This window comes from Dasypus novemcinctus, chromosome X (genome assembly GCF_030445035.2).
Source record: "Dasypus novemcinctus isolate mDasNov1 chromosome X, mDasNov1.1.hap2, whole genome shotgun sequence".
Classification (NCBI taxonomy): Eukaryota; Metazoa; Chordata; class Mammalia; order Cingulata; family Dasypodidae; genus Dasypus; species Dasypus novemcinctus.
The window spans coordinates 28,438,331-28,464,818 of NC_080704.1; positions in this window are offsets into that span (position 1 = coordinate 28,438,331).

Consider the following 26,488-nt stretch of genomic DNA (forward strand, 5'->3'; position numbering starts at 1 on the left):
GGAGTAGATAAAGTTTCCATGGGTGGCCTCCAGTTTTCTAGCCACTACTTCCTTTCACCATCCTTCTCTGTAGGTGTTTGGTGTCTTCCTCCCTACATAGGGCATACTCCATTATCTTTCCATTTTTGCTCCAGTTCCTCTGCCAAATTTTCAGTTTAACCCAGAGCATAGCATATTTGGTAGTGTCCATTTTAGGTGCAGTCTCTCGATGAACATTTTCTTTTCTGTTCCACAAAGAGCAAAATTCGTCCTGCTTATAGTCAAATTGTGCCAAGCTAAGGCATAAACCACTGCTTGATTTTCATGCTTCTAGAGACCAAGTTTTTCTAGTAGTTCCTGGCATTTTCTCTCCCCTCAGCAAGGTGTAGCACATTGGAACGCCCATCTCCACGGGCCTTAAGAAAAAAAGAAGCCCTCGATTTGCATCATGGCTCTATAGGTACAAAGGGAAAAACTATCTTGTGATACTGGCCTGACAGATAATACAGCCTGAGCCTGTATTGTACCACAATAAAGGTGCTGCTGTCGGTGCAGCTCTCCGCCTTCTAAGAAGATCTTTTGCTTGTGCGGGAGTTGCTGGGTGTGCCTGGAGAAGCTCCAAAAAGCTTAATAAGTGCCTGTCTAAGCAAGAGAGAAAAGATTGAAAGAGAACCCAGGCACTTCTCACAATGTGCATGAAGAAAGAAGGAGGTAAGTGCCAAATCTCTAGTCTGCCTTCAGAACAATGGAGAGAAACATAAACACCAGAAGAGGTATGGGTGCCGCCCCCTGCTGCCAGGCGACTGGGTATGTAATCGGCATTTCCTTTCCCAGGTGCTGACTGCCTCTGAGTCTGGGAATGGAAGATAGGGATATAAAACACTCTCACCTGGTCCTAGGCAAATGGAAAACGGGCTGGGCTGGCCACGATCGAGCTGTAAGAGCCCCCTAACAACGGGAACCCCAAAGTTACCAGTTTGCTTTAGAAAGGGTTATTATTTTACATTTCTCAAAAAAAATGGTAAAATTATAGGCAACACAAACAAGATTCAAATTATGTGAGTCTTTTAATTCAGGCAGAATTTAATGTGTAATTAAGATTAATTATACCATAATGGAATTGTAGACGCATGATTATTGCATCATATTCCTTGCAGACATGAATTTTGCTTTTGCATCATTCTGGTTTCTCAAGTTGAGCAATATGCTGAGAGGCAGAGCCAACAGAATCCGGCTGCAGCTTGCCGGGTGTGTTTCTTACAAGGTCATTTTGGAAGTTAATTTGTGCTAGTGCTCATTTCTAAAGTGTCTGAAATATGCCTAAATGTGATGGCCTTAAACGCCTGCTTTTTTTTTTTTTTGAGAAAAAAATCAGCCTTAAAATATCTCCATTAGATGCTCAAAACATTTGTATGTGGTTATCAAGGTTAAGACTTTAACTGACTGTTTAGATTGTGTATGAAGGTAAAAAATTTATCAGTCATAAACTCAAAATATGGGCAGGAGTCTTGAAATGGTTTATAATAGGCCACTTCTTGTATCAGAGGGTAAGACGGCTAAACCTTCAGAGGCAATTTTGACTTTTAAAGAAAAGAATCCAAAGAAGGACATTTCATTATATAAATGTATAATAAATACAGTAACTTTGAATCAATACTGAAACCTGTGCAATTAGTCATAGTTTTCTTAGCTTCAGTTTTTTTGGCCACGATTTTGGCACTTAACAGGAATATTTCTCAAAAGTGAGTAAATTATGGATCCTTTAATTACTTAATTGATTAGATACTTTTTTATTATGGAAGTTTTCAGACATACATGTTCAGATCCTTAAAAAAAAAGATTTTCTTGAACTCCAGTGTTGACTTAAGTTACATTTGTTCTAGTTCATAGAAGAGCATTTTTGTATTTGTGCTATTTAACCTCAATCCTTTCCCACCACCTAGTTCTTGGACTCCAGCATTGACTTAAGTTATTTTTATTGTGTGCTAACATAAGATCAGTTACGAACTCCTTTTGCTTATAGCTTTTATACAAGTATAAAGCCAAATCAAATAATATATATGAAACACTAGCAAAATGTACCCCATAATATTTAATTTAACGATATTAATTTAAAATAAAGGATGATCTTGTTTTTCTGAAAATACTTTTTTAAGCCTGCCTAAATTCTGTTTTCACTAGGTCATCACAATTCAAACAGTCTTACTCTGGTTGAAATTATTATAAACCCATCTGAACACTAGAATACTGAAATAAGACAATTGCCTCCCATTATCAGTTTGACCATCCAGGTGATCCAGAGCATCTTTTAAGATGATCATGAAAATTAGGGATCAGCAAACCTTTTCCCTAAAAGACCTGATAGTAAATATTTTAGGATTCAAGGCTGATACAATCTCTGTTGGAACTACTCACCTCCCCCATTATAGTGCGAAAATGACCCTAGCCAATATGTGAATGAATGCCCATGGCTATGTTCCAATAAAACTTTATTTACAAAAGCAGGTGGAGGGCTGGATTTGGCCAGGAGATGTAGTTGCCAACTCCTGATGTAAATGAAAATGTAGGGCTAAAAATTTTGGGGGTTATCTTTGCAGATCCCATTTGAAAAACCATCTAAACCCCTAATTTCTGGGAGATTCTGTTTAAGAGTTCTGTATGTATGTGTGGGTATTTTAAATTAGATTTTCAAAAAGTATACGTGTAAAACATTCTTACTTTGACAAGTGAAACAATTCAGAGATATACAAAGAAAATGTTACTAATCTTGCCCCACTCCCTCCATTCTCATCATCCTCAGATAAAGAATATTAATAGCTTAATTCACAGTCAACACTTCTTCATGGTTGGGCATATCTACAAATATATAGGTTATTCTTCTACTCCACCCCTTGGATGGTTCATGTCTATACACATGTCTCAGCATTTTGTTTTTGTTTGTTTGCTTTTCACTGTATAATATATCATCTATCCAAGCTATTTAGAGATAGATATCTTTTTTTTGGTGAATTTTTATTGTGAAAATTTTTCAATTTTTACTGTGAAAAGTTGAAAGAATTACATAATGAGTACCTATATAGCATTCATCTAGATTGAGTCATCATTAACAGTTTATTACATTTGTCCTCTCTCTCCTTCCCCTCTCTGTCAGGTTGAGCCATGTAAAATGGCCAATATACAACCATTTTTTAAAAAGATTTATTATTTATTTATTTCTCTCCCCTTCCCCACCCCCACCCCCTAGTTGTCTGCTCTCTGTGTCCAGTCACTGTGTGTTCTTCTGTGACCGCTTCTTTCCTTATCAGCGGCACCAGGAATACATGTTTCTTTTGTTGTGTCATCTAGTTGTGTCAGCTCTCCGTGTGTGCAGTGCCATTCCTGGGCAGGCTGCACTTCCTTTCACACTGGGTGGCTCTCCTTATGGGGCGCACTCCTTGCACGTGGGGCTCCCCTACGCGGGGGACACCCCTGCGTGGCAGGGCACTCCTTGCACGCATCAGCACTGCGCGTGGGCCAGCTCCACACGAGTCAAGGAGGCCTGGGGTTTGAACCCTGGACCTCCCATGTGATAGGCAGACGCCCTATCTGTTGGGCCAAATCCACTTCCCAACTCAACCATTTTTGACATACAAAAATGGCAATTTGATATAGTCCAACCTCATATCTACTTTTTTCCTGAGTCAGTTGAGAGTAAATTGAACATTAGGATTCTTCACCAATAAGTAATTCAGCATGCATTTCCTAAAAATAAGGACCTTCTGCATACTCACAAGACCATTATTGCACCCTAGAAAAGCAACAATTCCCTTATATCTTTTAGATCCAGGCTCCTACCACATGGGAGGTCCAAGGTTCAAACCCAGGGCCTCCTGATCCGTGTGGTAAGCTGGCCCACGCACAGTGCTGATGTGCGCAAGGAGTGCTGTGCCACACAGGGGTGTCCCCGCATAGGGGAGCCCCACACGCAAGGAGTGCGCCCCGTAAGGAGAGCCGGCCAGCGTGAAAAAAAGCACAGCCTGCCCAGGAATGGCGCCACACACACGAAGATCTGACACAGCAAGATGATGCAACAAAAAGAGACACAGATTCCGAGTGCCACTAACAAAAATACAAGTGACACAGAAGAACACACAGCGACTGGACACAGAGAGCAGACAACTGGGGGGTGGGGGTAGGGAAGGGGAGAGATAAAACAAAAAAAAAATTAAAAATTAAAAAAAAATAGATCCAGGCTATATTCACATTTCCCCATTTGTGCCTAAAATCTCTTTATAGTGTTTCTTTTAGGAATCAGCATCTGAATAAAGTCCACACATTACAATTAGCTTTATGCTTTTCAGTCTCTTTTAATTGAGAATAGTTCCCCACCTTTTTTCTTTTTTTCTGAAACTTGACCTTTGGAAGAGACTAGGTCAGTTGTCTTGTGGAATATCCCACATTCTTTATTTGTCTGATTACTTCCTCAGAGTGTTATTTAACTTGCTTCTCCTTTTCCCATGTTTCTTGGAAACTGGAAGTTAAGTCTAAAGGTTTAATTAAATTTGATAAATTTATTTGGCAAAACATATTTGACAAGAATAGTTAATAGATCATTCCGTGTACTTTTATAGCATCGGGAAGCATGTAATAGGAAGCTGTCCCACTCTAATACTGCTAAGTTTGATAACTTGGTAAGATTGTGACCACCAAATCTCTCCATTGTAATGGTATGATTTTCCCTTAACGCTCTTTAAAAATAAGTGTAATGTTCTCCTGTTGTTTTTTTTTAAAGTTTATTTTATTTATTTCTCCCCACCCCTTCATTGTTTGCACTTGCTGTGTCTGTTCATCTTCCTTGTTTTTCTAGGCAGCACTAGGAACTGAATCCAGGATCTGTAATGTGGGAGGGAGGCACCTAATCGCTTGAGCCACCTCTGCTCCCTTCTTTGTTACGTCTCTCATTATGCTTTCCTCCTTGTGTCTCTTGTTGCATTATCTTGTTGTGTTAGCTCACTGTGCCAGCCCATCAGGTCAGCTCACTGTCTTCCTCATCTTCTTTAGGAGGCACCGGAAACCAAACCTGGGAACCCCCGTGTGGTAGGCAGGAGCTCAATCACTTGAAGCTCAATCTTCTTCCCCCCGTTCTGTTATATGAACAAATAAGAATAAACCACAGTTTACTCAAGCATTCCTTTATTGGTGGCAATTCAGTTTGTTTCCTTTTTTTTTTTTGTGGTCATTGAAATGTCTTAATGAGTATTTTGTTTTCAAATATTCCTAAGTGTTGATGCTCTTATTTCTGTGGAATAGATTCCCCAGTGTGGGTCAAGGAGCATGTATATTTTAAATTTTGACATTTGGGAAGCTGACTTGGCCCAGTGGTTAGGGCGTCTGTCTACCACATGGGAGGTTCGCGGTTCAAACCCCGGGCCTCCTTGACCCGTGTGGAGCTGGTCCATGCGCAGTGCTGATGCGCGCAAGGAGTGCCCTGCCACGCAGGGGTGTCCCCCCGTGTAGGGGAGCCCCATGTGCAAGGAGTGCGCCCTGTAAGGAGAGCCGCCCAGTGTGAAAGAAAGTGCAGCCTGCCCAGGAATGGTGCCGCACACACGGAGAGCTGACATAACAAGATGACACAACAAAAAGAAACACAGATTCCTGGTGCCACTGACAACAACAGAAGCGGACAGAAAGAACACGCAGCAAATGGACACAGAGAACAGACAACTGGGGGGTGGGGGGGAAGGTGAGAGAAATAAATAATAAAAATAAAATCTTTAAAAAATTTTTGACATTTATTGACATACCACTTTCTAGACAGTTTGTAATATATTCCAACCAACAATGTATGAGAGTTCTGTTTCCCCAAATCTTCAATATCACTGGACATAATTACCTTTTCATCCACCCACCCCAATGAGATGGGTAAAAACCTGTATTTTACTTTGCATTTCCCTGACTCCTAATGAAGTTGTGTAACCTATTATATAGTTTTTGGCTCTTGATATTTCCTCTGCTATTTCTATTGTTTTCACATTTCCTGCAATATTTTTACCTTGTTTGTGGTCTCTTTTGCTATATAAGGACATTAAGATTTTTAAAAATGTAGTCAAATATGCCTGCCATTTCCTTTATGGTTTCTGGGTTATCTGTCTTGCTTCAGAAGCTCTTTCCCATCCTAAGACAATATAAAATTATCCTAAATTTTCTTCTGGATCATTCTGCATTTTATTTACAATGGTCATAACGCACAACAATTTAGAGTTTTAGCCCAGAAGACAAACTTAAAATATTTGGGTGTCATTGTGTGCAGTTTTCTTCCGATTTGATAAAAGTGTTTTTCTCCATACTAGGGGAGTAAAAGCGTATAGGTATATTCCTGTAATGTGTCAGTAACGTATTCCCAGGTGTGCTTGAAAACCTGTCTCGATACTATTAATGTCTTAGTGACTCCATTTCCATCTGTCACACTATAATGTATTCTCTCCGTGTTGCCCTCAACATACAAACATTCGTTTTCTCACTTCAAATTGGAGACTTTTAGTACGGTTCAAATACCATTACCATGAACTCTGCAGGTGTGTCAGGATGCTTTCTGTACCGGTTGGTGTGCAGCTCAGACTCGCCATCCGGGCTCACACACCCTGTCACTCACGGGTCAGGGGTTAGGGATGCTGCAGTGTGGCGGCAAAACCCTCTCAGGGAACCAGGATTTCTGTCATCAACAGCAGGGAGTCTCTGGCTACAGCTTTTCCAGTTCCAGCTGTTAGATCCTCAGCACTGGCGACCTTGAATAAAGCTCTCAGGCGGGATCTTAGCAAGGGTGGGGGAGTGGTGGATTTGTTAGAAAGTGATAAGAATGTTCTCTTTGCAAGAGATAAGGATTCTGGGGCTCCAGTACCTGGGTCTGAATCCCAGCTCTACCACCCCCTTAGCAGTGGAAGCTTGGGCAGGTAACTTAATCACTCAGTGTCTCAGTTTCCTCATTTGCGAAGTAGAGGTGAAAATGGTATGAAAATCATAGTGCTTTGTGAGGATTAAGTGACTTGATATATGCAATGCATTTGAAACCGTGCCTGACATGCCATAAGAACTTTATAAGTGTTTGCTTTATTATTATTATATTGTTATTTTAGTATTCTTATATGATATAGCTAGTTGTTCTTTTTTTTTTTTTTTTAAAGATTTATTTATTTTTATTTATTTCCCCTCCCCCGGTTGTCTGTTTTCTGTGTCTTTTTGCTGCGTCTTGTTTCTTTGTCCGCTTCTGTTGTCATCAGCGGCACGGGAAGTGTGTGCGGCGCCATTCCTCGGCAGGCTGCTCCCTCCTTCGCGCTGGGCGGCTCTCCTTACGGGTGCACTCCTTGCGCGTGGGGCTCCCCTACGCGGGGGACACCCCTGTGTAGCAGGGCACTCCTTGCGAGCATCAGCACTGCGCAAGGGCCAGCTCCACACGGGTCAAGGAGGCCCGGGGCTTGAACCGCGGACCTCCCATGTGGTAGACGGATGCCCTAACCACTGGGCCAAAGTCCGTTTCCCTAGCTAGTTGTTCTTGAGTGAGAACTTGGACCCACAGCCTGGGATTCTGAAGGAAAAGGCGACAAGGAGGCAGGGTGTGAAGGTCTTAGATAGGTGGCCAGAGCTTTGGAATAGGCTCCAAAGAGATTCCAGGTGGCTGGGTACAAAGCAAGGGCCTGAGCTAGAAGTACCATCATATGGGCGAGTCCTGAGGAGATTAGGGAAGATCTGCAATGCCCAGAGCTGTGTGTGCTCAGGAATCAATGTAGTCACTCTGGATCCTGGGTTAACAGCAGCATAACCTTCCAGACTTCTGCTGGGGACATGATGCTTTCAATATACCTCCAACCCCAGCCAGGACTGGATGAGTTATTGGAAGGGTCTTAAAGTGACAATGCATGGCAGAATATAAATCAATCCTCTCTTCCCTCTGTTCCTCTTCCTTTTTTAATGGAAAATTTCAAGCACATGAAAAGTAGAGAAACTAGCATAATAAAATCTCATGAACCCATCACATATCCTCAACAGTTATCAACTCTTGTTTTATTTATACTATCATCCTCCCCTACCCTGAATATTTTGAAGCAAATTCCAGGCATCCTACCACTGCATTTGCATCTCTAAAAGATAAGGACTTTTACTTTTAAATTAAAAAAAGAGCTTATTTTATTTATTTATTCCCCCACTCCCCCCACCTTGTGGTTTGAGCTTGCTGTCTGCTCTCTGTGTCTGTTTGTTGTGTGCTAGTCTTCTTTTTAGGAGGCACTGGGAACCAAACCCAGGACCTCCCATGTGGGAGAGAGGCACCCAATTACATGAACCACCTCCACTCCCTGCTTGTTGTGTCTCTCATTGTGTTTCCTCCTTGTGTTTCTTTATTGTGTCATCTTGTAGCATCAGCTGGCCACACCAGCCCATCCTGTCAGCTTGCTATCTTGCTTATCTTCTTTAGGAGGCACCGAGAACCAAACCTGGGACCTCCCATGTGGTAGGCAGGTGCCCAACTACTTGAGCCACATCCACTTTCCTTTAAAAAAAAAAAAGATTTTATTTATTTATTTCCCCTTATCCCCCCCTCCCCGCCCCAGTTGTCTGTTCTCTGTGTCTATTTGCTGTGTGTGCTTCTTTGTCTGCTTCCGTTGTTTCCAGCGGCACAGGAATCTGTGTTTCTTTTTGTTGCGTCATCTTGTGTCAGCTCTCTGTGTGTGGCACAATTCCTGGGCAGGCTGCACTTTCTTTCGTGCTGGGCGGCTCTCCTTATGGGTGCACTCCTTGCGCGTGGGGCTCCCCTACGCGGGGGACACCCCTGCGTGGCACGGCACTCCTTGCGCACATCAGCACTGCGCATGGGCCAGCTCCACACGGGTCAAGGAGGCCCGGGGTTTGAACTGCGGACCTCCCATGTGGTAGGCGGACGCCCTAACCACTGGGCCAAGTCCGCTTCCTCTCCACTTCCCTATTTTAAAACAAATTTTATTGAAGTATATCATTCATACATAAACATATGTAAACAATAAGTGTATAGTAAAAGTTGTACTTACATTGTCAAAATATTACTATTGTCCCTATCTTACATTTGGTATATTTTCTCCCAACCCACCATATTATTATTTTTAAAATATGTTTTTATTACAGAAGTTGTGAACTTGACAAAACAATCATGCATTTGTGTAGAATTCCCATACAACACCTCTTCACCCATGCACCACACTGTGGTGGAACGTTTGTTACAGATTATGAGATAATATTATCAGACTATTATCACCAACCATGCTAAGATAAGGACTCTTTTTTTTTTTTTTAAAGATTTATTTATTTATTTAATTCCCCCTCCCCCGGTTGTCTGTTCTCTGTGTCTATTTGCTGCGTCTTGTTTCTTTGTCCGCTTCTGTTGTCGTCAGCAGCATGGGAAGTGTGGGCAGCGCCATTCCTGGTCAGGCTGCACTTTCTTTGGCTGGGCGGCTCTCCTTACGGGGCGCGCTCCTTGCGCGTGGGGCTCCCCTACGCGGGGGACACCCCTGCGTAGCAGGGCACACCCCTGCGTGGCAGGGCACTCCTTGCACCCATCAGCACTGCGCGTGGGCCAGCTCCACACGGGTCAAGGAGGCCCGGGGTTTGAACCGCGGACCTCCCATGTGGTAGACGGATGCCCTAACCACTGGGCCAAGTCCGTTTCCCAAGGACTCTTTTTAAAAGCATAACCACAATACCATGATTGCATCTAAAAAGCAAACAATTTCTTAAAATCATCAATATCTAGTTAGTGTTTAAATTTCCCCAGTTGTGTCATAAACATTTTTTTTCAATCTATTTGAAATTGGATTTAAAAAGTCTATTCATTGCAATTTGTTGATATGTCTTTTATTTCTCTTTTAATCCACAGATTCCCACTTTATAAAAATTTCCAATTTGTTTGTTGAAGAATCTAGGTTGTTTGACCTGTAGAATTCTCTAGTCTGGATTTTGCCAATTGCATCCCCCACAGTGTCCTATGTCCCTTATATTTCCTGTAAATTGGTAAATTGGTAGTTAGAACTAGAGGCTTGCTCAGATTCAGTATGATTCTTTAGCAAGAATATTTCATAAGTGATATTGTACACTAAGGCACATACTATCTGTTAGTTTCCTGTTCTGTGATGTTATCAGCAATTAGTGATCATTGCTTAGCTCTATTAATTCATTAGGTGATATTCTAATTCTCTTGCTCCTTCTTCATTTATTAGCTGGAATACTTCTATCAAGAAAAACTTTCCTCCACTCACTGTTTGGTTACCCTGAGGTAGACTTTGAAAAGGAAGGCAGGATAAATGCTTGTTTCTTTTCCTTTATTTGCCAGTTTTTATACAAATGAATAAATTCCCTAACATACAGCAAAGGTGATCAGTGAACAACTTGACATGGCTTTCCTTCAATTTTGTTGAAAGCAAAGGCTTAGAAACCATTTTACTTGCAAAAGGATTTGCTACCTAGCCATTAATGTCATTCACTTCCTCAACACCAATACCAGTACTATATGTGGAATTGTCCCTTTGTTTGGCACGTTGGAAGTTTCTATGCCCCGGGGCAATGCACCATAGCACATTCAGAAATGGGAGGTTGTGAAATAGGAGGTAGAGATGAGAACCTGCTTCTCTACCATAGGCATGCTTTTGGGAGGTCAGTTTTAGGAACGGCTATAAAGTTGAGGATCTGGAAACTGATTCTTTTAAAACGATCACCATGTACCACTTGTAAAAATTAGCATACTCCTGGGTATATTCATAATCCAGCTTGACGATTTATGCTCTAAAATCCATCAGCTCCTCTACCATCTCTCTTGTTTTTCCCTTTTTCTGAAAGAGCTGGGGCATTTGTCTTCTAGCATTTCCTGTAGTCTGGATTTGACTGGAAGTCTAGAGTCTAGAATCTGCCTGTGAGAAGGCTCAGAACATGATTCTGGTGATCACCAGCATGTGAAAAGTTTGAATAAAATTGTTTTATATAATGTAAGAAATGTAAAAAGCATTATTTCTAAGTTAATATTTTATATTACATGTATTATTAAATATACATGTATAATTAAAGTAATAAATACTGTAAGTAGATATTTGGCTATTTCATCCATATCCATTAGGGCTTATGTATTTTAAGTTTTCCAAAATTATTTTTGGAGGCAAACTTCATATTGCAAAAGTGGAAAAATGGCATTGCTTCCTATTTAAGCATATATAGTATTTCTAATTTTCTTCTATGTATATATGCAGATATAAATATATATATTGCAAAATTGCAGTCATTCAATATTTACTTTTTATTTTTTGTGTGATATATTTTAAAACTTAAAAAATGTTGAAACCTTTTAAACCTTTTATTATGGAAAAGCGTAAACATGTATTATAGTAGAGAGAAGAGTATAATGAGACTTCATGTACCCAACTTCAACAGCGACCCACTCATGGTCGACCTTTTCATCAATATCCCACACCCAGATTATTTTGAAGTAAATCTGAGGTATCATATTTCTTGCATAAATATTTCAGTATGCATCTTTAAAAGAAAAGGACTCTTAAGTATAACCATAACATACCATTATTGCACGTACAATAATAAGAATTTCTTCACATCATCAGATAATCTAGTTCAGTGTCAGATTGCCTCAATTGTCTCATAAAATTTTTATGACTGTTCAAATTGGGATCCAAATGAGTCGATGTATTGCAATTGGTTGGTAATCTCTTTTAATCCATAGGTTCCTCCACCATCCTTTTTTCCTGTTACAATTCATTTGTTGAAGGAGTGGGGTCATTTGTCTTATAACCTTTCCCACATTCTGGATTTTGCAGAATGCATGCCCATGGTGTCATTTAACATGTTCCTCTGTCCCCTTTTGTTCCTATCAATTGATAGATTGAGAGGCTTTATCTGATTTAGGTTTCATATATTTTTTGGCAAGACTGTTTTAGGAGGCAGGTAATATTTTGTTATCTCTTTTAAGTTTTTAACTACTCTATTGAGGTATAAGTGACTCGAACTTCACATGTTTAAAGTATATGTAATTTGAAAAGTTTTGACATGTGTAGACCTGTGAAACCATAATCACAGTCAAGATAATGAACATATCCATCACTAAAAGACCCTTTTTCACCAGGGGTGAGAATGAGAAGAAGTAAAAGATGCAAAAATGAGAGAAACTTGGTCTTGTCATGTTCTGGGTTAGAGTTGACCTTCATGATCTAGTGTTTTTTCAAACATTTTTAGCAGTGGAATAATATACATATATATAATATATATATATTAAAAGATTTGTTTATTTATCCTCCCCCCCCCCCCCACACACACTTTGTCTGCTCTCTGTGTCCGTTTGCTGTGCATTCTGTGTCTGCTTGTCTTCTCTTTGGGCAGCACCAGGAACCGAGCCTGGGACATTCCGGAGAGGGAGAGAGATGCTAAATTTTTTGTGCCACCTCAGCTCCCTGGTCTGCTGTGTCTCTTATTGTCTCTCTTCCGTGTCTCTTTTTGTTGTGTCGTCTGGCTGTGCCAGCTCTTCACTCGGGCCAGCTTGCTGCATGGGCCAGCATGCCTGCGTGGGCCAGCATTCCACTTGGGCCAACACTCCATGTGGGCCAGTAGTCTGCATGGACCAGCTCTCCGCTTGGGCCGGCTTGCCGCACAGACCAGCTTGCTTTCACTGGGAGGCCCTGGAAATCGAAGCCTGGACCTCCCATATGGTAGATGGGAGCCCAGTCGCTTGAGCCACATCCACTTCCCTGGAATAATATCTTTTAAATGAAATCTTATTCAGAGCTCCACTATATATCAGAGAGGATGAAAGAGGGGTGTTTTAATTGTATAAGGTTAAAAACCTATATAATCTATTTTATAGGTATTAGTTCATTTGTAATAACATAATGCAGCCAATATAATAAGTGCTATTGATTTAATTACATTGAAGTACTGCTATAAAAGATTATTAATAGATTTATGCTTATAGTTATATATATACCATTGTAATCTGTGTCAATTTCAGTAACCAATTTACTTTTGCATTTTGCTTTGGATATATAGTATAAAATATTAACTTGTGTTAGCTAGGTAGTTGCAAATAGTAATCGCTTGTAATAGCTTACCATGGAGTTTTTTTTTTAAGATTTATTTTTATTTATTTCTCTCCCCTTCCCCACTCCCTCCCCCCCATTTTCTGCTCTCTTGCGTCCATTCGCTGTGTATTCTTCTATGTCGGTTTGCATTCTCAGCAGCACGAGGAATCTGTGTCTCTTTTTTGTTGTGTCATCTTGCTGCGTCAGCTCTCCGTGTGTGTGGCACCACTCCTGGGTGGGCTGCGCTCTTTTTGTGTGGAATGGCTCTCCTTGCAGGGCGCACTCCTTGCGTGTGGCAGCACTGTGCATGGGCCAGCTCACCACACAGGCCAGGAGGCAGACATTCTATCAGTTGAGCCACCTCGGCTTCCCTACCATGGAGTTTTGTGACTCATCTGAAGGAAAACTCATCTAGAATTATGTAAGAGGAATTATTGGATGTTTTCATTTCATAGTAATTAACAAAACCTCAAAGCTTCTTCTCTTTTTTAACCAGTGTCTTAGTTAGCCAGGCTTCTGTGACAAATACCACGCAGTGGGTTGGCTTAAACAATAAGAATTTGTTGTCTCATGGCTGTAAGTCTATATCAAGTCCAAAATCAAGATATCTTCATGGTTTGTTTTCTTCTGGAGTCTGTAGCATGCTAGTGCTGGCTGCTGGCAATCCGGGGGTTCTTTGGCTTTTATCTCTGCCTCCCGCCACATGGTGTCCTCTCTTTTTCATCTACTTGTGTGGTTTTCCACTGACTTCTGGCTCCTCTCATGTTTCTTTGATGCCTGGCTTTGGGTTTCTTTTCTTTATAAGGCCTCCATAATATGGATTAAGACCCACCCCAATTTAGTCGGCACACCTTAACTAGAAATAACATCCTTAAAACATCCTATTTCCAATGGGCTCATACCCCCAGGAAGGTGGATTATGATTAAGAACATGCTTTTGCTGGGGTCCATAATGCAGTCTACCGCAAACAATAAGCGTAGAGGTTGGAGTGTTAGTGAAGGATTACTTAGTCACTTAAAATCTGCATCTTACTTTATGACAGTTTTAAATGTCATTTAGAGGAATCTTTGACTGATCACTGTCCATTTTTGTGAGATGGCCTCTCAAAGTTTCAAAACAATCAAAATTATTTTTGTTACTTATAAGGACTCCATACTTTTTTCAGTTTCATTTCTGACATTTATTTGCCCATATAACTACAAACAATTCTGAAAAGTTTTCTCTTTACTAAAATTGACTGTTTGCATGACATTGTTCAACCTTATATTGAGAGATGCTAACATCTTATTAATGCTAGAGCTTGTCTAAATAGAATATAGAACTACAGTAGTTGAAAGCATTGTGGCATCAGCTTTGATTCAAGCCCCTTTTTCTCCAGATTACTCAGGAAAGTGCTCACTACTTTACCATTAACATTCTGGTGGTAAATTAAAACTCACCAAAATACCTAAAGACTTCTCTTGTTGAATAAGTGGTGAGTGGTTTACGTAGCAAAAGTGTTCTTCATAGTCACTGAGAAGATCATGTATAAAAACTAGCAAAAAAGAAGTAAGCAAATCCATACTCTTATGAAGGGGAATTATAGACTCCACATAATGTCAGCCCTTGAACAGATTAATCAAATATGAACATTTTTGGATTCTATTCCAGTTGTTTCAGGTAGTGGTACTAATGATGCATTTATAGCAGTCTGTTTATCTCCCATTTATTCAGTAAGTATCTACTGAGTACCGTCTATGTATCAGGCACTGTTCTTGATGCTTGGGACACATCACTGAATAGAAAAGACAAATCTCTCTTCTCGTGGAACATAACATTTGAGTTTCACTATCAGTAGATCAAGGTTCATTAAGCATTAAAATGTGCATGTTTAATTGAAATATGCCATACATAACAGAAAAGTGCACAAATCATAACTGAAAAGCTTGATGAATTTTCACAAAGTAAACACATGCCGGTGTAACCAGAACGCTCATTGCCTTGTGTGCTTCCTCATAGTCTTTCTCCCCTGAAAGTAACCACTACCTTTCCTTCTAACACAATTTTATGTAAATGCTCTTCTTGTCTGACTTCTTTCTCTCAGCGTTTTGTTTGTGAGGTTCATCCAGGTTGTTCTGTGTAGTTGTAGTCCATTTGTTCTCCTTCCCATGTTGTGTTCCATTGTGTGACTATATCACAATGTTCTTATCCACTCTACTGCTGACATGCACTTGGTTGTTTCCTATTTTTTGCTGTCATGAATAGTGCTGCTGTAACATTCCTGCACATGTCTTTCAGTAAACATTTGCAAGCATTTCGGTTAGGTATGGAACTAGGCATGGAACTACTGCCTCACAGGGAATACTTTTGGTTGACTGTAGCTGAGCATGAGGGTCTCGTCCTCGCTCAGGCCCAAGAGTCGGGGGGACTTGCTCCCGCCGATCAGCCGGCGGGGGGTGCCCCGAGAGGGAGCACGGGTTCTCCAGGCGTGGGGGACGCGCGGTTGGGGAAAAACCACGGAGACCGCTTGAGCGCAAGAACAGGTCTGCTTTATTACGGAAGTACACTTAGCTATATTGGGTTGGGTAGAGGGAGGGGCGTGATGAAGGGAGGGTTGGCTAAGGGGCGGCTGTGGACAGGCTGAAGCTGATGGATAGACCTGAGGTAAGCAGTTACTGGGGAAGAGGGCAGATTGTGGGTTGGCAATATGGGCGGGACTGGCGGGAAGGACGGCGGGGGCTGGAAGGGGAGGAGGGGTGGAGAAAGGCGGCAACAATTGCTCCTTTTGTTTTTAAAAGGAAATAGAGGCAACAAGTTTTGGTGCGCACTGTGGGTGTGAATAACTCGGTGTGCGCAGCAACAAAAGACAAGGATTATGAGGAGGAGGAGGAAAAGGAGGTTATAAGGACGGGTACTGGAATAGGACGAGGGGTGGGGGGAGACCACGAGGACCGGCTGGCCGTGAGCGGACGACATAGCATCTGGCCAGGACGCATGTGCCTGCCATTAGGGTCGGTGCACGCCGGCGCCTGGCGCGAGCTGAGCCTTGCCAGCGAAACGGGCTCGTGATGTCCCCGGACCCCCCGCCCGAGGGGGAGGAACAGTTGGGGAGAAGTGAGGGGAGGAAGACAAGAAGCTATAGGCGTGCGGTCTGGAGTAGGTGGTGCGGGCGGAAGGGGCGAGGTGGACGGCTGGGGGGGGACTCAGCGGTGGCGAGGCGTTGGTAGTGGACTTGTACAAAGGAGCTGAACACTGCATTGGCTTGGTCTTTGGCAAGGTGGACTATCCTTCTGATGGCCCAGGGGCCCACAGTGAGGGCTAAAAGGATAATGATATTTGGGCGGAGGCCGCGGGGTTAACACCCTGAGGCTGCAAAGGCCCAAGTGGCAACAATGGCGCGCAAGTCCGGCACGCGCGCACAAGGTGTTTGCAAGTTTCAATGGGTAGGTCGGGGAAGAGCTTCCGGATGGACCGCGCAGAGAAGTGGAATTGGGAATGCAGGAGCTTGGCTTGATTAACAAAGTCTCCAAGTCGCGGCCCGTCGGCAGGGCTTTCATGGAGGAGGACTGGGTTTACCTGGCGGCTGGACACAGAAGCATCAGCGAGGTCATTCCCTAGAGCCAGCGGTCCTGGTAGGCCAGAGTGGCTTCTGATATGAGCAATGAACCAAGGCTGCTGCCTCGCCTCAAGCAGTCGCTGTACGAAGGCGAGCGCTCGGTCAATGTTTGAGTCACTCGGTAAGAAAGAGGTAATCACCGGACATTGTAAATCCTCACAGGGCCCACTGGATGGAATGGAGGAGAGTATGGGCCATGATGTGGACCATTGTCTATGAGGTGCAGAGATGCCCAAAGATGTACTTACCAAATCCAATGGATGTGTCATGATGATGGGAACGAGTGTTGTTGGGGGGGGAGAGGGGGGGTGGGGGGGGTGGGGTTGAATGGGACCTCACATATATATATATTTTTAATGTAATATTATTACAAAGTCAATAAAAAAAAAAAAGATGACGCAAAAAAAAAAAAAGAAAAAAAGAAAGTGGCAAGCGGGAGGCTGCGGCACACTTGAAGGGTGTATAGGCTGTCAGTGAAGATGTTGAGAGACTGGTTTGTGTGGAGGTTAAGGACTGCAGCGACGGCTAGAAGCTCACCTACTTGAACAGAGAAGTCATTTGCGAACAGCAGTTGCTGTGGCTCAGGATTTCCAGGAGTGTATATAATGGCTGCAAATGCCGTTTTTGAGGCATCTGTGAAGGCAGTGATGGCTGAGGGGATTGGGTTCCGCGCGGGCAATGGATGGAATGGGTTGGAAAACGCCAGTTGAGACATTCCCTGCAGCAATCGGTGATGAGGATAGTGGTTGTCAAAGGAGCCACGAAAGAGCTCTATTAGGCTTTGCATTTGGGCATTGTTCATGATGAGAAAGGTAACTTCTTTGGCATCTAAAGGCCAGACAATGGTGTGTGGCGGAATACCATACGTTTGTATGGAGAGAAGTACTAGGTCAGTGGCCAACGCGATCCAGGCTCTTATGAAAGGGCAGATTTTTGGGAGCTTGCTTTTTGACGTATGAAGAAAGAGGAGGGGGCCATCTTGCCACAAGAGACCTGTGGGAGTGACCAGCGTCGGCAGAACTAAAGCCAAAATTGGAAGGTCAGGGGAGAACCGCTCTAGGCGGCATTGCTGCAGAGCGGCGCTGACCTGTTGGACGGCTTCTCGGGCAGCGGGGGTGATGGTGACGCTGCGAGTGGCTGCAGTTGGTGGGCTATCCTTGGTCTGCAAGAGCTCGAAGAGGGGCTGCATTTGCGCTGTTGTGATGGGAAGCGCCGAGCGAAGCCAGTTGATTTGCCCGCAAAGTTGCTGGAGCTCGGTTAGCGTCATCCTATCAGAAAGGTGGATTTTTGGGCTTGCGGGTTGGATGAACCGATGAAAATGAAAGCCTAGGAATTGAAAAGGAGGCTGGAGGTTTATTTTGTCAAGCTGCACGGTAAGCCCGAGGCTGGAGAGGTTTGTTATTATTGCCGAGAGCAGCTCATTGAGAAGCGCACTGGAGCTCGCTGCTAAAAGGAGGTCGTCCATGTAGTGGAGGATGTATGTGTGCTCCGGATTGAACTTGGAGCGCAGCGGCTCAACAGCATGGTTGACATACAGCTGGCACATAGTCGGGCTGTTGCGCATGCCTTGAGGCAATACTCGCCATTGAAATCGCTGAGCTGCGCCTTGGTTATTGATGCGTGGAACCGTGAATGGGAATCGTGGACAGTCCCGGGGGTGAAGAGAAATAGAGAAAAAGCAGTCCTTGATGTCGATGGTCGCCGCGTGAAAATGCTGGGGGACTGCGGTGGGATGCGGGCATCCTGGCTGAGGTGATCCCATTGGCTTGATATGCTTGTTGATTTCACGGAGATCGTGGAGAAGGCGGTATTTGCCAGTGCTCTTCTTGCTGATGACAAAGACTGGTGAATTGTAGGGACTAGTGGATGACTCTACATGCCCTGCTTGTAGCTGCTCTTCGATGAGGGCAGAGAGAGCTTGCAGCTTGTGAGCTGGCAAGGGCCACTGCTCGACCCAGATGGGCTCCTCTGTGTCCCATTCCAGAGGGATAGGGTCAGGTTTTGAGATGGGAGCAGTGGCCCCTAGAAGGGGGGGGGGCAGCGCAGCTGAGAAGGCTTCTGTGGTGATTCGGGCCTTTAGCTGGCTGAGGACATCTCTCCCCCATAAGATGGTTTGGACAGATGAAAGGACGAGTGGGCGAATTTGGCCTTCGTGGCCTTCTCGGTCGCTCCAATGCAGAGGCTGGGATGTTTTCCAGGAGGTAGCGGCTCCTGTGGCGCCGATGACTTGAGGGCCGGTTTCTAGGGGCCAGTGATTGAACGCGGCGATTTCGAAGGGAACACAGGAGACTTCAGCGCCAGAATCCAGGAGCCCATCGAGCCATTGCCCATCGATCTTGAGCTCTAATGAGGGTCTCTGGCGGCGCGTGATGGGCATTGTCCACATTATGGCTTGGGAATTTTTCGGAGGGCCTCTTGAGGGTGTGGCTGAGGCCTGCCCCGCTGGGAGTTTAAAGGCTGCTGGGAACCTTGGGCGGAACGGCAGTCGCCGGCCCAGTGATATCCTTTTCCACAACGCGGACACGGCGTAGAAGGGCCCCTTGGCCGCCGCGACGGCGGGTCTGAGTGAGGCGTTGGGCCTGGCTGGGAGCACTCGCGGACGAAGTGGCTGGGCTGGCCGCACCGAAAGCAGACAGGAGTGGGGGCGGCTGAAACAGCCATGGCAGAGGCAAAGGCAGCGGTGAGTGTCTTGACTTGTGGGTCGACGTCACGGCAAGCAAGGACCCACTCGTGCAGAGCTTTGTCGCGTATGGGAAGGACTACGGCCCGGAACGGCGCAAGGCACCCGTCTATGATAAGTTCTTTGGCCAGCACAAACTGGGCATCCTCGCTAGAAATTTTTCGCTGACAAGCTTCAAGGATGCGGGCGACAAATGCTGGGAAAGTCTCATTAGAGTCTTGAAGCAGTTGCGCGAGTTTGGTGGGCTGCTTGGTGGAGACTAGAGAGAAAGACCGCTGGACGAGGACTTTTACCTGGTGCCAAAACCCTGGGTCAATTTGGAGATAAGAACGAGGGTCTGCATAATTGTTGGTCCTCGTATATGCATCGGAGGGATCGAGGACACCAGCTTGGGCATTTTCCACGATTTGCCGGTCAACAGCCGCTTGGTAATGGGCGCGCCATTCAATAAATTGACCCGGCGTCAGGATGGCACGGGCTAGCGCAATCCAGTCATATGGGAGAACGAGTTGGGTCCCCAACTCCTCAAGTAGTTGCTGCGCATAAGGGCTGCCAATTCCGTCTTCCTTCACAGCTTTGCGGAGGGTCCTGACCTCTTCCTCTGTAAAGGGTAGCCAAGTTTGGGGTCACTGCGGCGTGGGCTGCGGATTTAGCGGATATAGCTGGGGGGTTTGAGAAGACGTGGCACCGGGGACTGATGGAGCAGCCAAGGCAGGTGAAGGGCTATTGCCGTATGGTGGCGGCAAGGGATAAGCGGAACACGGGTGAGAAAATGGCGGCCTAGTGGCTTCTGGCCGACAACAAAATGGCGGCGGGACCCTTTCAGGCGCCGGCCAAGATGGCGGAGCAGCCACATCCGGCAGCGGACAAAATGGCGCGAGGGGTGCTTCCTGTTTAGCGGAAGATGGCGACCATGCAGTTTCCGTGCCCGAACTGGATGCTGACTGGGCAGGAAGAGGCGGGTAGAGGCGGGAGGAGGAGGACACCGGCGGAGAAGAAGCCGGATGGGCACCATCTTGGGCAGAAGACAAAGGCGCTGGCGGAGAAGAAGGCGGAAGTCCGCCATCTTGGGGAGCGGCAGGAGTGGTTTCTGTCTGCTGCGGGGAGCTCGGGTGGGGAGGTTCGCGCTCGAGAGCAGCAGCAAGTTGGTCAGACAGAGAGTCAGTGTCGGCGGGCTCATCGGGATCACAGTCTAGAGGCCGTTTGGGAGAAGCTTCATAAACGGCTTCAGTTGGAGCGCCAAGGAGACAAGCGCGAATGGCAACGAGAACGGGTAAGAGGCCTGCTGGGAAGGTGCGTTTCTCGTGCTCCATGGCGGAGGTGACTCGATCTATGAGTCGCGAGTATGTGTCCGGGCTCCAGAGTTGGCAGGTGGCGAGCCACGGATTAAAAGGGAGCAAGAGATCCCAGTACTTTTGGAGCTGCCGCAAGGAGACGCGGACTCCATTGGCATCGAGCAGGGCAGCGAGGGCCCTGACCTGCGGCGCCTGACGCAATGACAAAGAGGCGCCCATGACGGGATAGGGACGGGACGACGGCGAGGGGTCCCTTGGGGCTCGTCCGGGTGAGGGGTCCCTACCTGGAGAGGAGGACGATCACAGCAGCAGCAGCAGCAGAGAGGGGCCGGGGGAGGAGCCGCCCCACGTTGTTGGGCGCCAGTTGTAGCTGAGCATGAGGGTCTCGTCCTCGCTCAGGCCCAAGAGTCGGGGGGACTTGCTCCCGCCGATCAGCCGGCGGGGGGTGCCCCGAGAGGGAGCACCGGTTCTCCAGGCGTGGGGGACGCGCTGTTGGGGAAAAACCACGGAGACCTCTTGAGCGCAAGAACAGGTCTGCTTTATTACGGAAGTACACTTAGCTATATAGGGTTGGGTAGAGGGAGGGGCGTGATGAAGGGAGGGTTGGCTAAGGGGCGGCTGTGGACAGGCTGAAGCTGATGGATAGACCTGAGGTAAGCAGTTACTGGGGAAGAGGGCAGATTGTGGGTTGGCAATATGGGCGGGACTGGCGGGAAGGACGGCGGGGGCTGGAAGGGGAGGAGGGGTGGAGAAAGGCGGCAACAGTTGACTTTAGTAAATATTGACCAAGTTTTCCAAAATGGTTGAACCAGTTTATGCTTTGTCCAGCAATGTAGGAAGAGTTCCCGTTGTTCCGCATCCTTGCCAACATTTGGTAATTTCTGTCTTTTTTTCATTTAAGCTAGCCTGTGGATATATGGGGATAATGGCATTGCAGTTTTAATTTGCATTTCCATGATGACTAAGTGGAGCCTCCTTTCCTGTATTTATTATGTTCATTTGGATATCCTCTGGTGAAGTTTCTGATCAAGTCTTTTGCCCATTTTTTTATTGAACTGTCTTTTTTAAATAAACTTTTCTCTATGTGCACTGTGGCATTTTGCTTTGAAATATCTTATGTGTACTTACATAATCAGATTTAAATTTTGTTTGCATAATTTTTCAATAACATTAAGTTGTTTAATTTATGCTGAAAGAACTAAGAGCCTATTTTTATGCTCACTGTGTGTTGTTTTAAAATGATGTTGTAACTTGGCAAGGACCATAGAACAATTTTGAAAAATTTCACTGCTTCAACTGCTGATGACTCGTGCACTGTTTTAACATGATAAAAGCTTAATGTCTATAACAAATTCAGCCACCATTTTACTCTGTCTTTAAATGACATTGTAAGAGCATTTTAGGTACATTATTTTCATTTTATATACTGTCAATTGCTAGAGGATGATTCTTTCGGCTCTAATGTGCTATTTTTTGTTGTTTCATCTACAGCCTGATCTATCTCATCACCCTATCACTATTTTTTTTTTGTTTAAAATGTCCTGTTTTTTAATCTGTAATCCATTTCTGACTTTAAAGGTAATAATTTCAAATCACCTGATAAAGTTGTAAATAATAATAGCGAACAGAGACTTTTTATCACGTGTGAGGCACTGCTCTGTGCTTTATGTGTTTTAACTCACTTAACCTGTATGAGGTAAGTGCTGTTAGCTTCATTTTACAGATGATGAAATCGAGGCATAGGAGAAATAACTTGGCAATGTCATCAAGTTGGTAAGTGGGACACTCAGGATTTGAAGCTTGATGCCTAAACCTGAACTTCTCTAGCCCCTATGTCAGCTTGACATGGCAGGTTTACCACTATCAGCATGCTCATTGACATACTTAGTGTTGTTTTTCTTACTGATAGCTTAATTGGGTGCATAGAAAGACTACTGTAAGCAAAGGTTTGACTTGTCTATATCTTCAAGGTTGGCCAAGATATTCCATACATCCCAGCTTCTGGGTTCAACAAATTCAGAGGCCAGATGGAGGGATGTGCCTCTTTCTTCTTACTCTTCTTCCACCAAGCTCGGGCAGTAAGCCCAGTCATTTGTACTCTTCCACTGCCATGGGCTGGAGCCTGGCCCTTTCCTGTGTAGCACTGGAGGCCAAGCCATCTCTTTATTTTTATTTTTATTTTTTTTATTTTTATTTTTATTTATTTATTTTTTTAAATCCACATATTTTTTTTATTGACTTTGTAATAATATTACATTAAAAAAATATATATATGTGAGGTCCCATTCAACCCCACCCCCCCCACCCCCCCCTCTCCCCCCCCAACAACACTCGTTCCCATCATCATGACACATCCATTGGATTTGGTAAGTACATCTTTGGGCACCTCTGCACCTCATAGACAATGGTCCACATCATGGCCCATACTCTCCTCCATTCCATCCAGTGGGCCCTGTGAGGATTTACAATGTCCGGTGATTACCTCTGAGGCACCATCCAGGGCAGCTCCATGTCCCAAAGACGCCTCCACCTCTCATCTCTTCCTGCCTTTCCCCATACCCATCGTCCACCATGTCCACTTTTCCCAATCCAATGCCACCTCTTCTATGTGGACATTGGATTGGTTGTGTCCATTGCACCTCTATGTCAAGAGGAGGCTCAGATTCCACATGGATGCTGGATGCAATCCTCCCATTTTCAGTTGTAATCACTCTAGGCTCCATGGTGTGGTGATTGTCCTTCTTCAACTCCATCTTAGCTGAGTGTGGTAAGTCCAATAAATCAGATTGTAGGTGCTGGAGTCTGTTGAGGCTCAGGTCCTGGTTATCACATTGTCAGTTCAGAGATTCAAATCCCCTAAATATATCTTAAACCCCAACATTAACTGCACCTCCAGCACATTAGCATGAAAGTCTTATGAAGGGAGATCCCATCTGAGTCCAGATTCATCACACATAAACACCATTTCCAAAGAGGGGCCATCTGCCCTGGTAGTTAACCCCATCGGCCATGACCATAACTCTCATGGGTCTCTTTAGCCTTCAAAGGAACCAATATCTGGGGGTTGTATCTGCTTTATCTGTCTCTCTGACTCTGCTCAGTTGTGCATGAGGGCAATCCTTCTGCCAGCCTCCAGACTCTTTTTTAGAGACTCGTAGCCATATAAACTCATTTCTCCTTTCCATTTCCCCCTTACTTTAGGTCAAACAGCATTTTAAAGTCATGTTATTTTATGTAGACATGGATATTCTGCTGATCCGCATTGAACCTTCCGTATAAGGTCCTTTTCCAGTTGCATCATCAGTTGGTAGTTGATAGTGGTCCCTCGTTGCCAGGGAGGCTCATCCCGGGTGTCATGTCCCACGCTGGAGGGAAGGCATTGCATTTACATGCTGAGTTTGGCTTCGAGACTGGCCACATTTGAGTAACATGAAGGCTGACAGGAGGAAATTCCCAGGCACAGTGTTGCTCTAGGCCTTGTTCTTATTTTAGGTTTATCAGCTTACAAGCATAGTCATTAGCATCAGGGCAAGCCATCTCTTTATATCTTTTTTTTCTCCTCTCATGTTTGGACTTGGGGCAGAGAGGACCCTTTTCAGACCTTGAGCCTCAGACATAGTCTCTACCCGAGGTATGAGATTTGGTGTCAGCATTTCAGGCATGAACCTAGCTAATGATAATGTTGTGCTGTGACTTCACATTTGCTGCTATCTCTAAATGAATCTCAATAGGTCAGCAACAATATTATGGCCAATACAAATGATATGCTGGGGGTTATTAAAATATGATTGCATTTAGAAGGTAGAGCTCCTGGGTGGCTCTTACCTTTGTTTTGGGAAACAAATTGGTACTTCTCTAGTGTTCTAAATAGAATTATTTATGAAATTTAGTCTTAGACCACATCCAAAGTATTCTAGTTATCATGGCATGTCAAAGACCAAGTAGAAAGCAGTTGGGTCTGCATGCAAGGTGGTCCTATGGTCTGGATCTTAAGGATGATATTACTTAAGGATGATATTAGAGTAAATCTTTTTTTTTTAAAAAGATTTATTTATTTATTTAATCCCCCCCCCCCCCCCCCCCGGTTGTACGTTCTCTGTGTCTTTTTGCTGCATCTTGTTTCTTTGTCCGCTTCTGTTGTTGTCAGCGGCACGGGAAGTGTGGGCGGCACCATTCCTGGGCAGGCTGCACTTTCTTTCGCGCTGGGCGGCTCTCCTTACGGGGCACACTCCTTGCGCGAGGGGCTCCCCTACGCGGGGGACACCCCTGCGTGGCGCGGCACTCCTTGCGTGCATCAGCACTGCGCATGGGCCAGCTCCACACGGGTCAAGGAGGCCCGGGTTTTGAACCGCGGACCTCCCATGTGGTAGACGGACGCCCTAACCGCTGGGCCAAGTCTGTTTCCCTGGAGTAAACCTTGATTGTTTGTATGTATCTTTTCATGACTGAGATTCTTTTATTTTGGAAAAACGGACAGGTTTTTCTTTTTTTCCCCCAGTACATTTTTTTTAAAGTTAAATTATTTGTGGGTTTACAGAAAAATCGTGCAGAAAGTAGAGTTCCTTACTCCTCCTCTCACACACCAGTTTTCCCTATTATTAATATTTTGCATTAATGTGATACCTATACTTTTGTTATAATTGATGAAACGAAATTATAGCTATGCTATTAACTATAATCCATAGTTTATATTAAGGTTCACTCTTTGAGTTGTATAGTTCTATAATTTTTTCCTCCTGGTAACTTATATACAACCCAAAGTTTCCCATTTTATCCACTTTCTAACATACAATTCAGTGGTGTTAATTACATTCATAATGCTATACTTCCATTGACATCCTCCATTTTCAAAACTTTTCCATAATTACAAACAGAAACTCCACACCAATTAAGCATTAAGTCCCCATTCCCCACTCCTATTCAGCACCTGGTAACTTGTATTCTAGTTTCTGACTTTAGGGAATTTGCATATTCTAATTATTTCATATCAGTGAGATTATGCTATACCTGTCCCTTTGTATCTGACTTATTTCGTTAAAAATTATGTCTTTAAGATTCATTCAGGTTGTTGCATGCATCAGAACTTCATTTCTTTTTATGGCCAAATAATATACCACTATATGCCTATACCACATTTTGTTTATCCATTCATCTGTTGATGGACACTTGGGTTGCTTCCACCTTTTGGCAATTGTAAATAATGCCACTGCGAACATCAGTGTGCAAATATGTTTGAGTCCCTGCTTTCAGTTCTTTTAGGTACATACCTAGGAGTGGGATTGACGGCTCATATGGTAATTCTACATGTAACTTTCTGAGGAACTGCCTGACTTTTTTCCACAGTGGCTGTATCATTTTACATTCCCACAATGAATGAGTGTTCCCCTTTCTCCACATCCTCTCCAATACTTGTAATTTTCTGTTTTTTTTTTAAATAGTAGCCATTCTTTTTTAAATTTATTTTTTGTCTTTTTTTAAAAGATACATCACAAAAAAATGTTACATTAAAAAATAATAGGGAAGCGGATTTGACTCAACTGATACAGCATCTGCTTACCACATAGAAGGTCCATGGTTCAAACCCAGGGCCTCCTGACCCATGTGGTGAGCTGGCCCATGTGCAGTGCTGATGTGTGCCAGGAGTGCCCTGCCACGCAGGGGTGTCCCCTGTGTAGTGGAGCCCCATGTGCAAGGAGTGTGCCCTGTAAGGAGAGCTGCCCCATGTGAAAAAAGCACAGCCTGCCCAGGAGTGGCACCACACACATGGAGAGCTGACACAGGAAGATGACAGAACAAAGAGAGACATGGATTCCTGGTGCTGCTGACAAGAATACAAGTGGACACAGAAGAACACACAGTTTATGGACA